Raw genomic sequence first — 7,556 nt, forward strand, 5'->3', positions numbered from 1 at the left:
ATTTCTGTTTTGGTCATAAGTTCATTTGTATCATTTTTTTTTTAGATTCCACATATAAGTGATAGCATATATTTGTCTTTCTTGGTCTGATTTACTTCACTTAGTATGATCATCTCTAGGTCCATCCATGTCACTGCAATGGCATTATTTCATCCTTTTTTATGGCTGAGTAATATTGCATTGTATTTATATACCACACCTTTTGTTATTATTATTATTATTATATTTTTGGCTGTGTTGGGTCTTTGTTGCTACACGCGGGCTTTCTCTAGTTGCAGTGAGCGGGGGCTACTCTGTTGCGGTGCGTGGGCTTCTCATTGCAGAGGCTTCTCTTGTTGTGGAGCACAGGCTCTAGGCAACCAGGCTTCAGTAGTTGTGGTACATGGGCTTAATTGCTCCGCGGCATGTGGGATCCTCCCGGACCAGGGATCAAAGCCGTGTTCCCTGCATTGGCAGGCGTATGCTTATCCACTGCGCCACCAGGGAAGCCCTATACAACATCTTTTTTATCCATTTATCTGTCCATGGACATTTAGGTTGCCCCCATGTTTTGGCTTTTACAAATAGTGATTCAATGAACATTGGGGTGCATGTATCTTTTAAAAATTATTATTATATATTTATTTATTTTTGGCTCTGTTGGGTCTTAGTTGCAGCACTCGGGCTCTTCGCTGTGGTGCATGGACTCCTCTCTAGTTGTTGCGCATGGGCTTCAGAGCATGTGGGTTCTGTTGCGGTGCGTGGGCTTAGTTACCCTGCGGCATGTGGGACCTTATTTCCTTGACCAGGGATTGAACCAGCGTCCCCTGCATTACAAGACGGATTCTTAACCACTGGACCACCAGGGAAGGCCCTATCTTCCTTATTTCCTTGACCAGGGATTGAACCAGCGTCCCCTGCATTACAAGATGGATTCTTAACCACTGGACCACCAGGGAAGGCCCTATCTTTTTGAATTATAGTTTTCTTTGGATAGTTGCCCAGGAATAGGATTGCAGGATTATATGATAACTCAGTTTTTAGTTTTTTAAGGAACCTCCATACTGTTCTCCATAGTGGATGTACCAATTTACATTCCCACCAACAATGTAGGAGGGTTCCCTTTTCTCCACACCCTCTCCAGCATTTATTATTTGTAGACTTTTTGATGATAGCCACTCTGACTGGTGTGAGGTGATACCTCACTATAGTTTTGATTTGCATTTCTCTAATAGTTAGTGATTATTATTAGTTGAACATCTTTTCATGTGCCAAACAAAGAATCTTCTTTCCTAAACATCACTGGAGAAATATTGACAACTTTTTGTTGTTGTTGAGGAGGGGAATTCTTTTTTTCTTTTTTTTTTAAATTTATTTATTTTATTTATTTTTGGCTGCATTGGGTCTTCGTTGCTGCGCGCGGACTTTCTCTAGTTGCAGCGAGCGGGAGCTACTTTTCGTTGGGGTGCGCGGGCTTCTCATGCGGTGGCTTCTCTTGTTGCAGAGCACAGGCTCTAGGCGCACAGGCTTCAGTAGTTGTGGCTCGCGGACTCAGTAGTTGTGGCTCGCGGGCTCTAGAGCACAGGCTCAGTAGTTGTGGTGCACGGGCTTAGTTGCTCCGTGGCATGTGGGATCTTCCCGGACCAGGGATCGGACGCGTGTCCCCTGTACTGGCAGGCGGATTCTTAACCACTGCGCCACAAGGGAAGCCGAGGAGGGGAATTCTATGCAGACTATCTCCTTCTATGAAGACAAAGTACAATTCAGCAGATGATTAGGTTTCAGCTTCAGTCAATCTTGTGAACTGCGTATGGCCCTAGGCAATTTGAGTCACTTTTCTGAGTCTCTGGTTCCATTCTAGAATGGAAAAACAGAACAACAAAAACTCCTCTCACTATCTCTCTCTGAGGACATGAAATATGATTCCTTCCACACTTAGGTTTATGTTAGAGTGACAAGAGATAGAAACATTGTTTTGTTTTGTTTTTCTTTAAGAGGATCTGAACCTCAGCGTGAATTCCCAGAAGCTGATTTTGGTCAATTAATTCATCTTGGGAGAGCCCACTTATGATGACTAAACTTAAAAGAGCATGATATATAAGCCATACAGTTCATTTACATAGTTCGACATAAAACTTACAGTAGCCTAGGCAATTCTATTGACTGATCGAAATAGTTGACAATTTTGGAAGTCAAATATTATAATTAGAAGGTTGTTTAGTGAACAAGTGATTCAAATTAGCTGGATAATTTTAATGGCTAATGAAACTACATCCATCACCTTTGTAAATACATAAGATATTCACTTGGCCAAACGGAATGCTCTTCCCTAAACATCGCAGGAGACATAGTGACAAAAAAAAATTTTTTGTTTTTGGTTGGAGAGGGAGAATTCTATGCAGATTATCTCTCCCTTCTACGAAGACAAGGTACAATTCAATTGATTGGGTTTCAGCTCCAGCCAAGTTAATATAACTGATTCTGTTTATGTTCACTTCAGCCATTTTATTATAATTGATCGGGTTAGAGTCTGATTGTGTTAGGGCTTCAGCCATTTCACTTTAGGCTGCTAGAGCTTTAGATATGTTGATAGAATTACACTTTTCTGGGCTTCCCTGGTGGTGCAATGGTTAAGGATCCACCTGCCAATGCAGGGGACATGGGTTCGAGCCCTGGTCTGGGAAGATCCCACATGCCACGGAGCAGCTAGGCCCACGTGCCACAATTACTGAGGCCCAGGCACCTAGAGCCCATGCTCCACAACAAGAGAAGCCACCACAATGAGAAGCTCGCGCACCACAGTGAAGAGTAGCCCCTGCTTGCTGCAGCTAGAGAAAGCCGGACGCAGCAAGGAAGACCCAAAGCAGCCAAAAATAAATAAATTAAATTTAAAAAAAAATTATGCTTTCCTGAAGCTACACCAGGTTATTTGCTCCTTCTAAATATGGCTCTCTTCCGTTACATTTTGACTTTTCCTAATTTCACTTGTGGTACACTATCTTTTGGGGGCATTTTCCTACTGTTACTATTTTGCGTTCACTGCAAACTGAAGAAGTGCAATGGCTTCCTAGTCGGTCTTACTGCCTTTCATTTCTCCTCCAATCTTTCCTGCACACAGAGTTGTCAAATTAATCAACTTAAAATCTGTTCCATACAACCTACAAAATAGGAGAAAATACTTGCAACTCATATATCTGATAAGGGTCTAGTATCCAGAATATATAAAGGACACTTAGAGCTCACCAACAAAAAGACAAACAATCCAATTAAAAAATGGGTAAATGTCTTGAATAGATATTTCTCTAAAGGTTATCCAAATGGCCAACAGGCACATGAAAATATGCTCAAATCATTAGTCATTAGGAAAATGCAAATCAAAACCACAATGAGGCCTTCCCTGGTGGCGCAGTGGTTGAGAGTCCGCCTGCCGATTCAGGGGACACGGGTTTGCGCCCCGGTCCGGGAAGATCCCACATGCTGCGGAGCGGCTGGGCCCGTGAGCCATGGCCGCTGAGCCTGCGCGTCCGGAGCCTGTGCTCCGCAACGGGAGAGGCCACAACAGTGAGAGGCCAGCGTACCACAAAAAAAAAAAAAAAAAAAAAAAACCACAATGAAACACCACTTCATGGACTTCCCTGGCAGTCCAGAGGTTAAGATTTCCAGCTTCCATTTCAGGGAGCGTGGGTTAGATCCCTGGTGGGGGGAACTAAGATCCTGCAAGCCTCGCGGTGCTGACTCCCCCTGCCCCACAAAAAATGGCCATAGAAAAAGTGAGGGCACTTCTCCACAATGTGAGTGGTAGCACTCCAAATTGTGCAACATAGTGGAATTGCCCCCAGCCTCCTTTTCAGTTTTCATTTTCTCCATGACACTTATCACTACCTAACCTCCTATAGAGTTTACTTATTTCTTTGGTTATTGTCTGCTTCTGCTTCCCAACTAGAATGCAAGATTCACGACACTTGTTTGTTTTGTATCCCAGAATGAAAGGCTGGCCCACTGATGGCATTCAATAAATATCTGTTGAATGAGTGAATGAATAGAAAGAAACATTTACTCATGATTAGAGTCTTACTTTTTTAATGAATAAAATGGAATCATACCACAGAAATTCCTCTGCGACTTTTTTTTTTTCTTTTTTTTTTTTGGACTCACTGCTAGGCATGTGGGATCTCCCAACCAGGGATCGAATCGGCGCCCCCTGTAGTTGAAGGGCAGGATCTTAACCACTGGACCACCAGGGAAGTTCCCCTCTGCAACTTATTTTTGTCATTTAACATGGCATTGCCATTTCTCCAGGTAAATGCAACAGCTCTAACATACATTTTTATAAACTGTATATTATTCTACAATCTGGGTGTACAATAATTTATTCAGCTATTCCCCTATTGATAGATAATTTATTTTTTACCATTATAAACAATGTTGCAGTAAGAGTTCTTATGTATGTATCATCATGTGCTGGCTGTGTTTTTAATTCTCTAGGAGAGGATGTGTCCACGTTTAAGTTTACAGGATATTGCCATAATACTCCCCAAGAGAGCATAACAGTTCCAACTCCCATAATCATCTGGTCCCACTACAGCAGCTACCTAAGTTTGCATTCAAGGTGTTTCACAATCTGGTTACCTTTCCAGTTTCCTCTCCAGCCTCTTTCTTATTTCTTTATTTGAATCCTCTGTCCCATGAAATCAATCCCTCAAAAATTTACACAACCGTGAAGACATTATATTAAGTGAAATAAGCCGGACACACAAGGACAAATATTATATAATTTCACTTATGTAAGGTACTAGAATAGTCAAATTCGTAGAGACAGAAAGTAGAATAGTGGTTACCAAAGGCTGGGGAGGGGGAGGGAGAATGAAGAGTCATTGCTTATGGGTTCAGAGCTTCAGTTTGTGATAATAAAAAGTTCTGGAGTGGCTTCCCTGGTGGCTCAGTGGTTAAGAATCCGCCTGCCAATGCTGGGGACACGGGTTCGAGCCCTGGTCCGGGAGGATCCCACATGCCGCGGAGCAGCTAGGCCCGTGTGCTGCAACTACTGAGCCCGTGTGCCACAACTACTGAGCCTGAGCTCTAGAGCCTTCAAGCCACAACTGCTGAGCCCGCGTGCTCCAACTGCTGGGGCCCACATGCCTAGAGCCTGTGCTGCAATAAGAGAAGCCACCGCAATGAGAAGCCCTCGCACTGCAACGAAGAGTGGGTCCCGCTCGCCACAACTAGAGAAAGCCCGCGTGTAGCAAAGAAGACCCAACACAGCCAGAAATAAAAATAAATAAAATAAAGTTATAACAAAAGATTAAATTGTGAGAAGTTGGGTATTAAAAAAAAAACTTCTGGAGATGGAGAGTGGTGATGGTTGTGTAACAATATGAATATACTTAATGCCACTGAACTTTACACTTAAAAATGGTTAAAATGGCAAATTTTATGTTATTAATAAAAATAAATGAAAATATTTTAATTTATTTTACAATTTAAAAAGTGAAAAAAATTTCTTACACATCCCAACTTCTATCCCTTTGTTCATACCAAACCCTACCTATCATTCCGTCATTGCATGAATGAATCAAGTCCTAATCAACACCTCCTTTTCTCCTGAACTTTGACATCTCCACCCCCAAATCCCCAGGGATCACTTCCTTCTCAATATCTGTGCCCCTTATTTAGCATTTAATCCTAAACTCCCCTTTGATATTGCTCATTCTTCTTTATATTTTGCATTTTCACAAATATTCATTCCATTCAGTAAACACTGTTTGAGTATTTACGATTTGAGGGCTAGGTGCTAAGGAAATAAAATGAATGGGACAAAGCACTGCCCCAGATGGCAAGTCTGATGACTTAGATTGATGTATTACAACATGATATGACCAGAGCCACAGATGGCAGCAAGGAGGAAGTGTCCAACTCCACCTGAGGATATCATGGAAGGCTTTATGGGAGAGGATATTGTTTGATTTTATCCTTTAAAAAAATAGCTTATTTTTCTCCTTTTGAAATAGCACCCACACATTTTAAAAAATTTATTTATTTATGTATTTATTTTTGGCTACATTGAATCTTCATTGCTGCACGCGGGCTTTCTCTAGTTGAGCCTAGTGGTGCCTACTCTTCATTGTGGTGTGAGGGCTTCCAGGGAATTCCCCAGCACCCACACATTTTAGGACACCTGGAAAACATGGAAACATTAGGCTTTCCTGGTGGCGCAGTGGTTAAGAATCTGCCTGCCAATGCAAAGCACATGGGTTCGAGCCCTGGTCCAGGAAGATCCCACATGCCGCGGAGCAACTAAGCCCGTGCACCACAGCTACTGAGCCTGTTCTCTAGAGCCCGCGAGCCACAACTACTGAGCCAAAGCACCACAACTACTGAAGCCCATGAGCCTAGACCCAGTGCTCCGCAACAAGAGAAGCCACCGCAATGAGAAGCCCTCGCACCGCAACGAAGAATAGCCCCCACTTGCTGCAACTAGAGAAAGCCGCGCGTGGCAATGAAGAAATAAATAAATAAATTTATAAAAAAGAAAATATGGAAACATTGAAAAAAGTCCTAGCACTTCAAAACAGCCACTGGTTACATTTTGGTGTATTTACTTCCAGTCTTCTCCTCCACATATTTTTAATAAATTGTTTGTAACCATATATACATGATTTTATACTATGTGTGTATATAGAGAGAGTAGGGGGAGGGCAACATGCATTTTCCATTTGATTGGCTCTTAAAGGTTTTCCAGGTGAAGAGGAGAGGGAAGCAGGAACAGCAATGACCATAGAGCTTTTTACCTTTTTTTTTTTTTTTTTTTTGCGGTACGTGGGCCTCTCACTGTTGTGACCTCTCCCGTTTCGGGGCACAGGCTCCGGACGCGCAGGGTCAGTGGCCATGGCTCACGGGCCCAGCCGCTCCGCGGCATGTGGGATCTTCCCAGACCAGGGCACGAACCCATGTCTCCTGCCTCGGCAGGCGGACTCTCAACCACTGCGCCACCAGGGAAGCCCTGACCATAGAGCTTTAACGCTAGGTAGGACCCTAAAAAACTCTGGTCTGAGCCTCCCCATTTTCCCAAAGTGGCAGCTGTAGTCCAGAGAGGGTACAAGGACTTTATTAAGGCAAAGTCACGACAAGAACTAATGTCTCCTATCCAGCCAGTTGTCTTCCCTCCACAGCACAGTTACTCAAGAGGCTGGAGAGCTAAGAATCAGCCGTCTTCTGGAACAATGTCTGACTGTTAAAATTTGTCAGTTACTCCACAAAGAAAGAGGAGCCAACCCCCTCCCCCAAACCAACCACATCACATATTTTTTCTCCTCGTGGTCCCTATAGAACATCTGGCACTGGTATAGGGTACTTCAGGTAGGACTGGGATACAGGGAGGCTGTATCACAGGTCAGAGGAGTGGATTGTGGGTAAGAACACGGTTTTAGAACCAGACCTCCTATGCCCAAATGTATAGCTGTCAATTAATAGTTGTATGGCCTAAATAAATTATTAAACTGCTCTGAGCTCCACTTTTCTCATCTGTAAAATGGGAGTAATAACCATCTACTTCATAAGTTTTTAAAAAAATATATTAA

The sequence above is a fragment of the Kogia breviceps genome, chromosome 12, assembly GCF_026419965.1.
Source record: "Kogia breviceps isolate mKogBre1 chromosome 12, mKogBre1 haplotype 1, whole genome shotgun sequence".
Classification (NCBI taxonomy): domain Eukaryota; kingdom Metazoa; phylum Chordata; class Mammalia; order Artiodactyla; family Physeteridae; genus Kogia; species Kogia breviceps.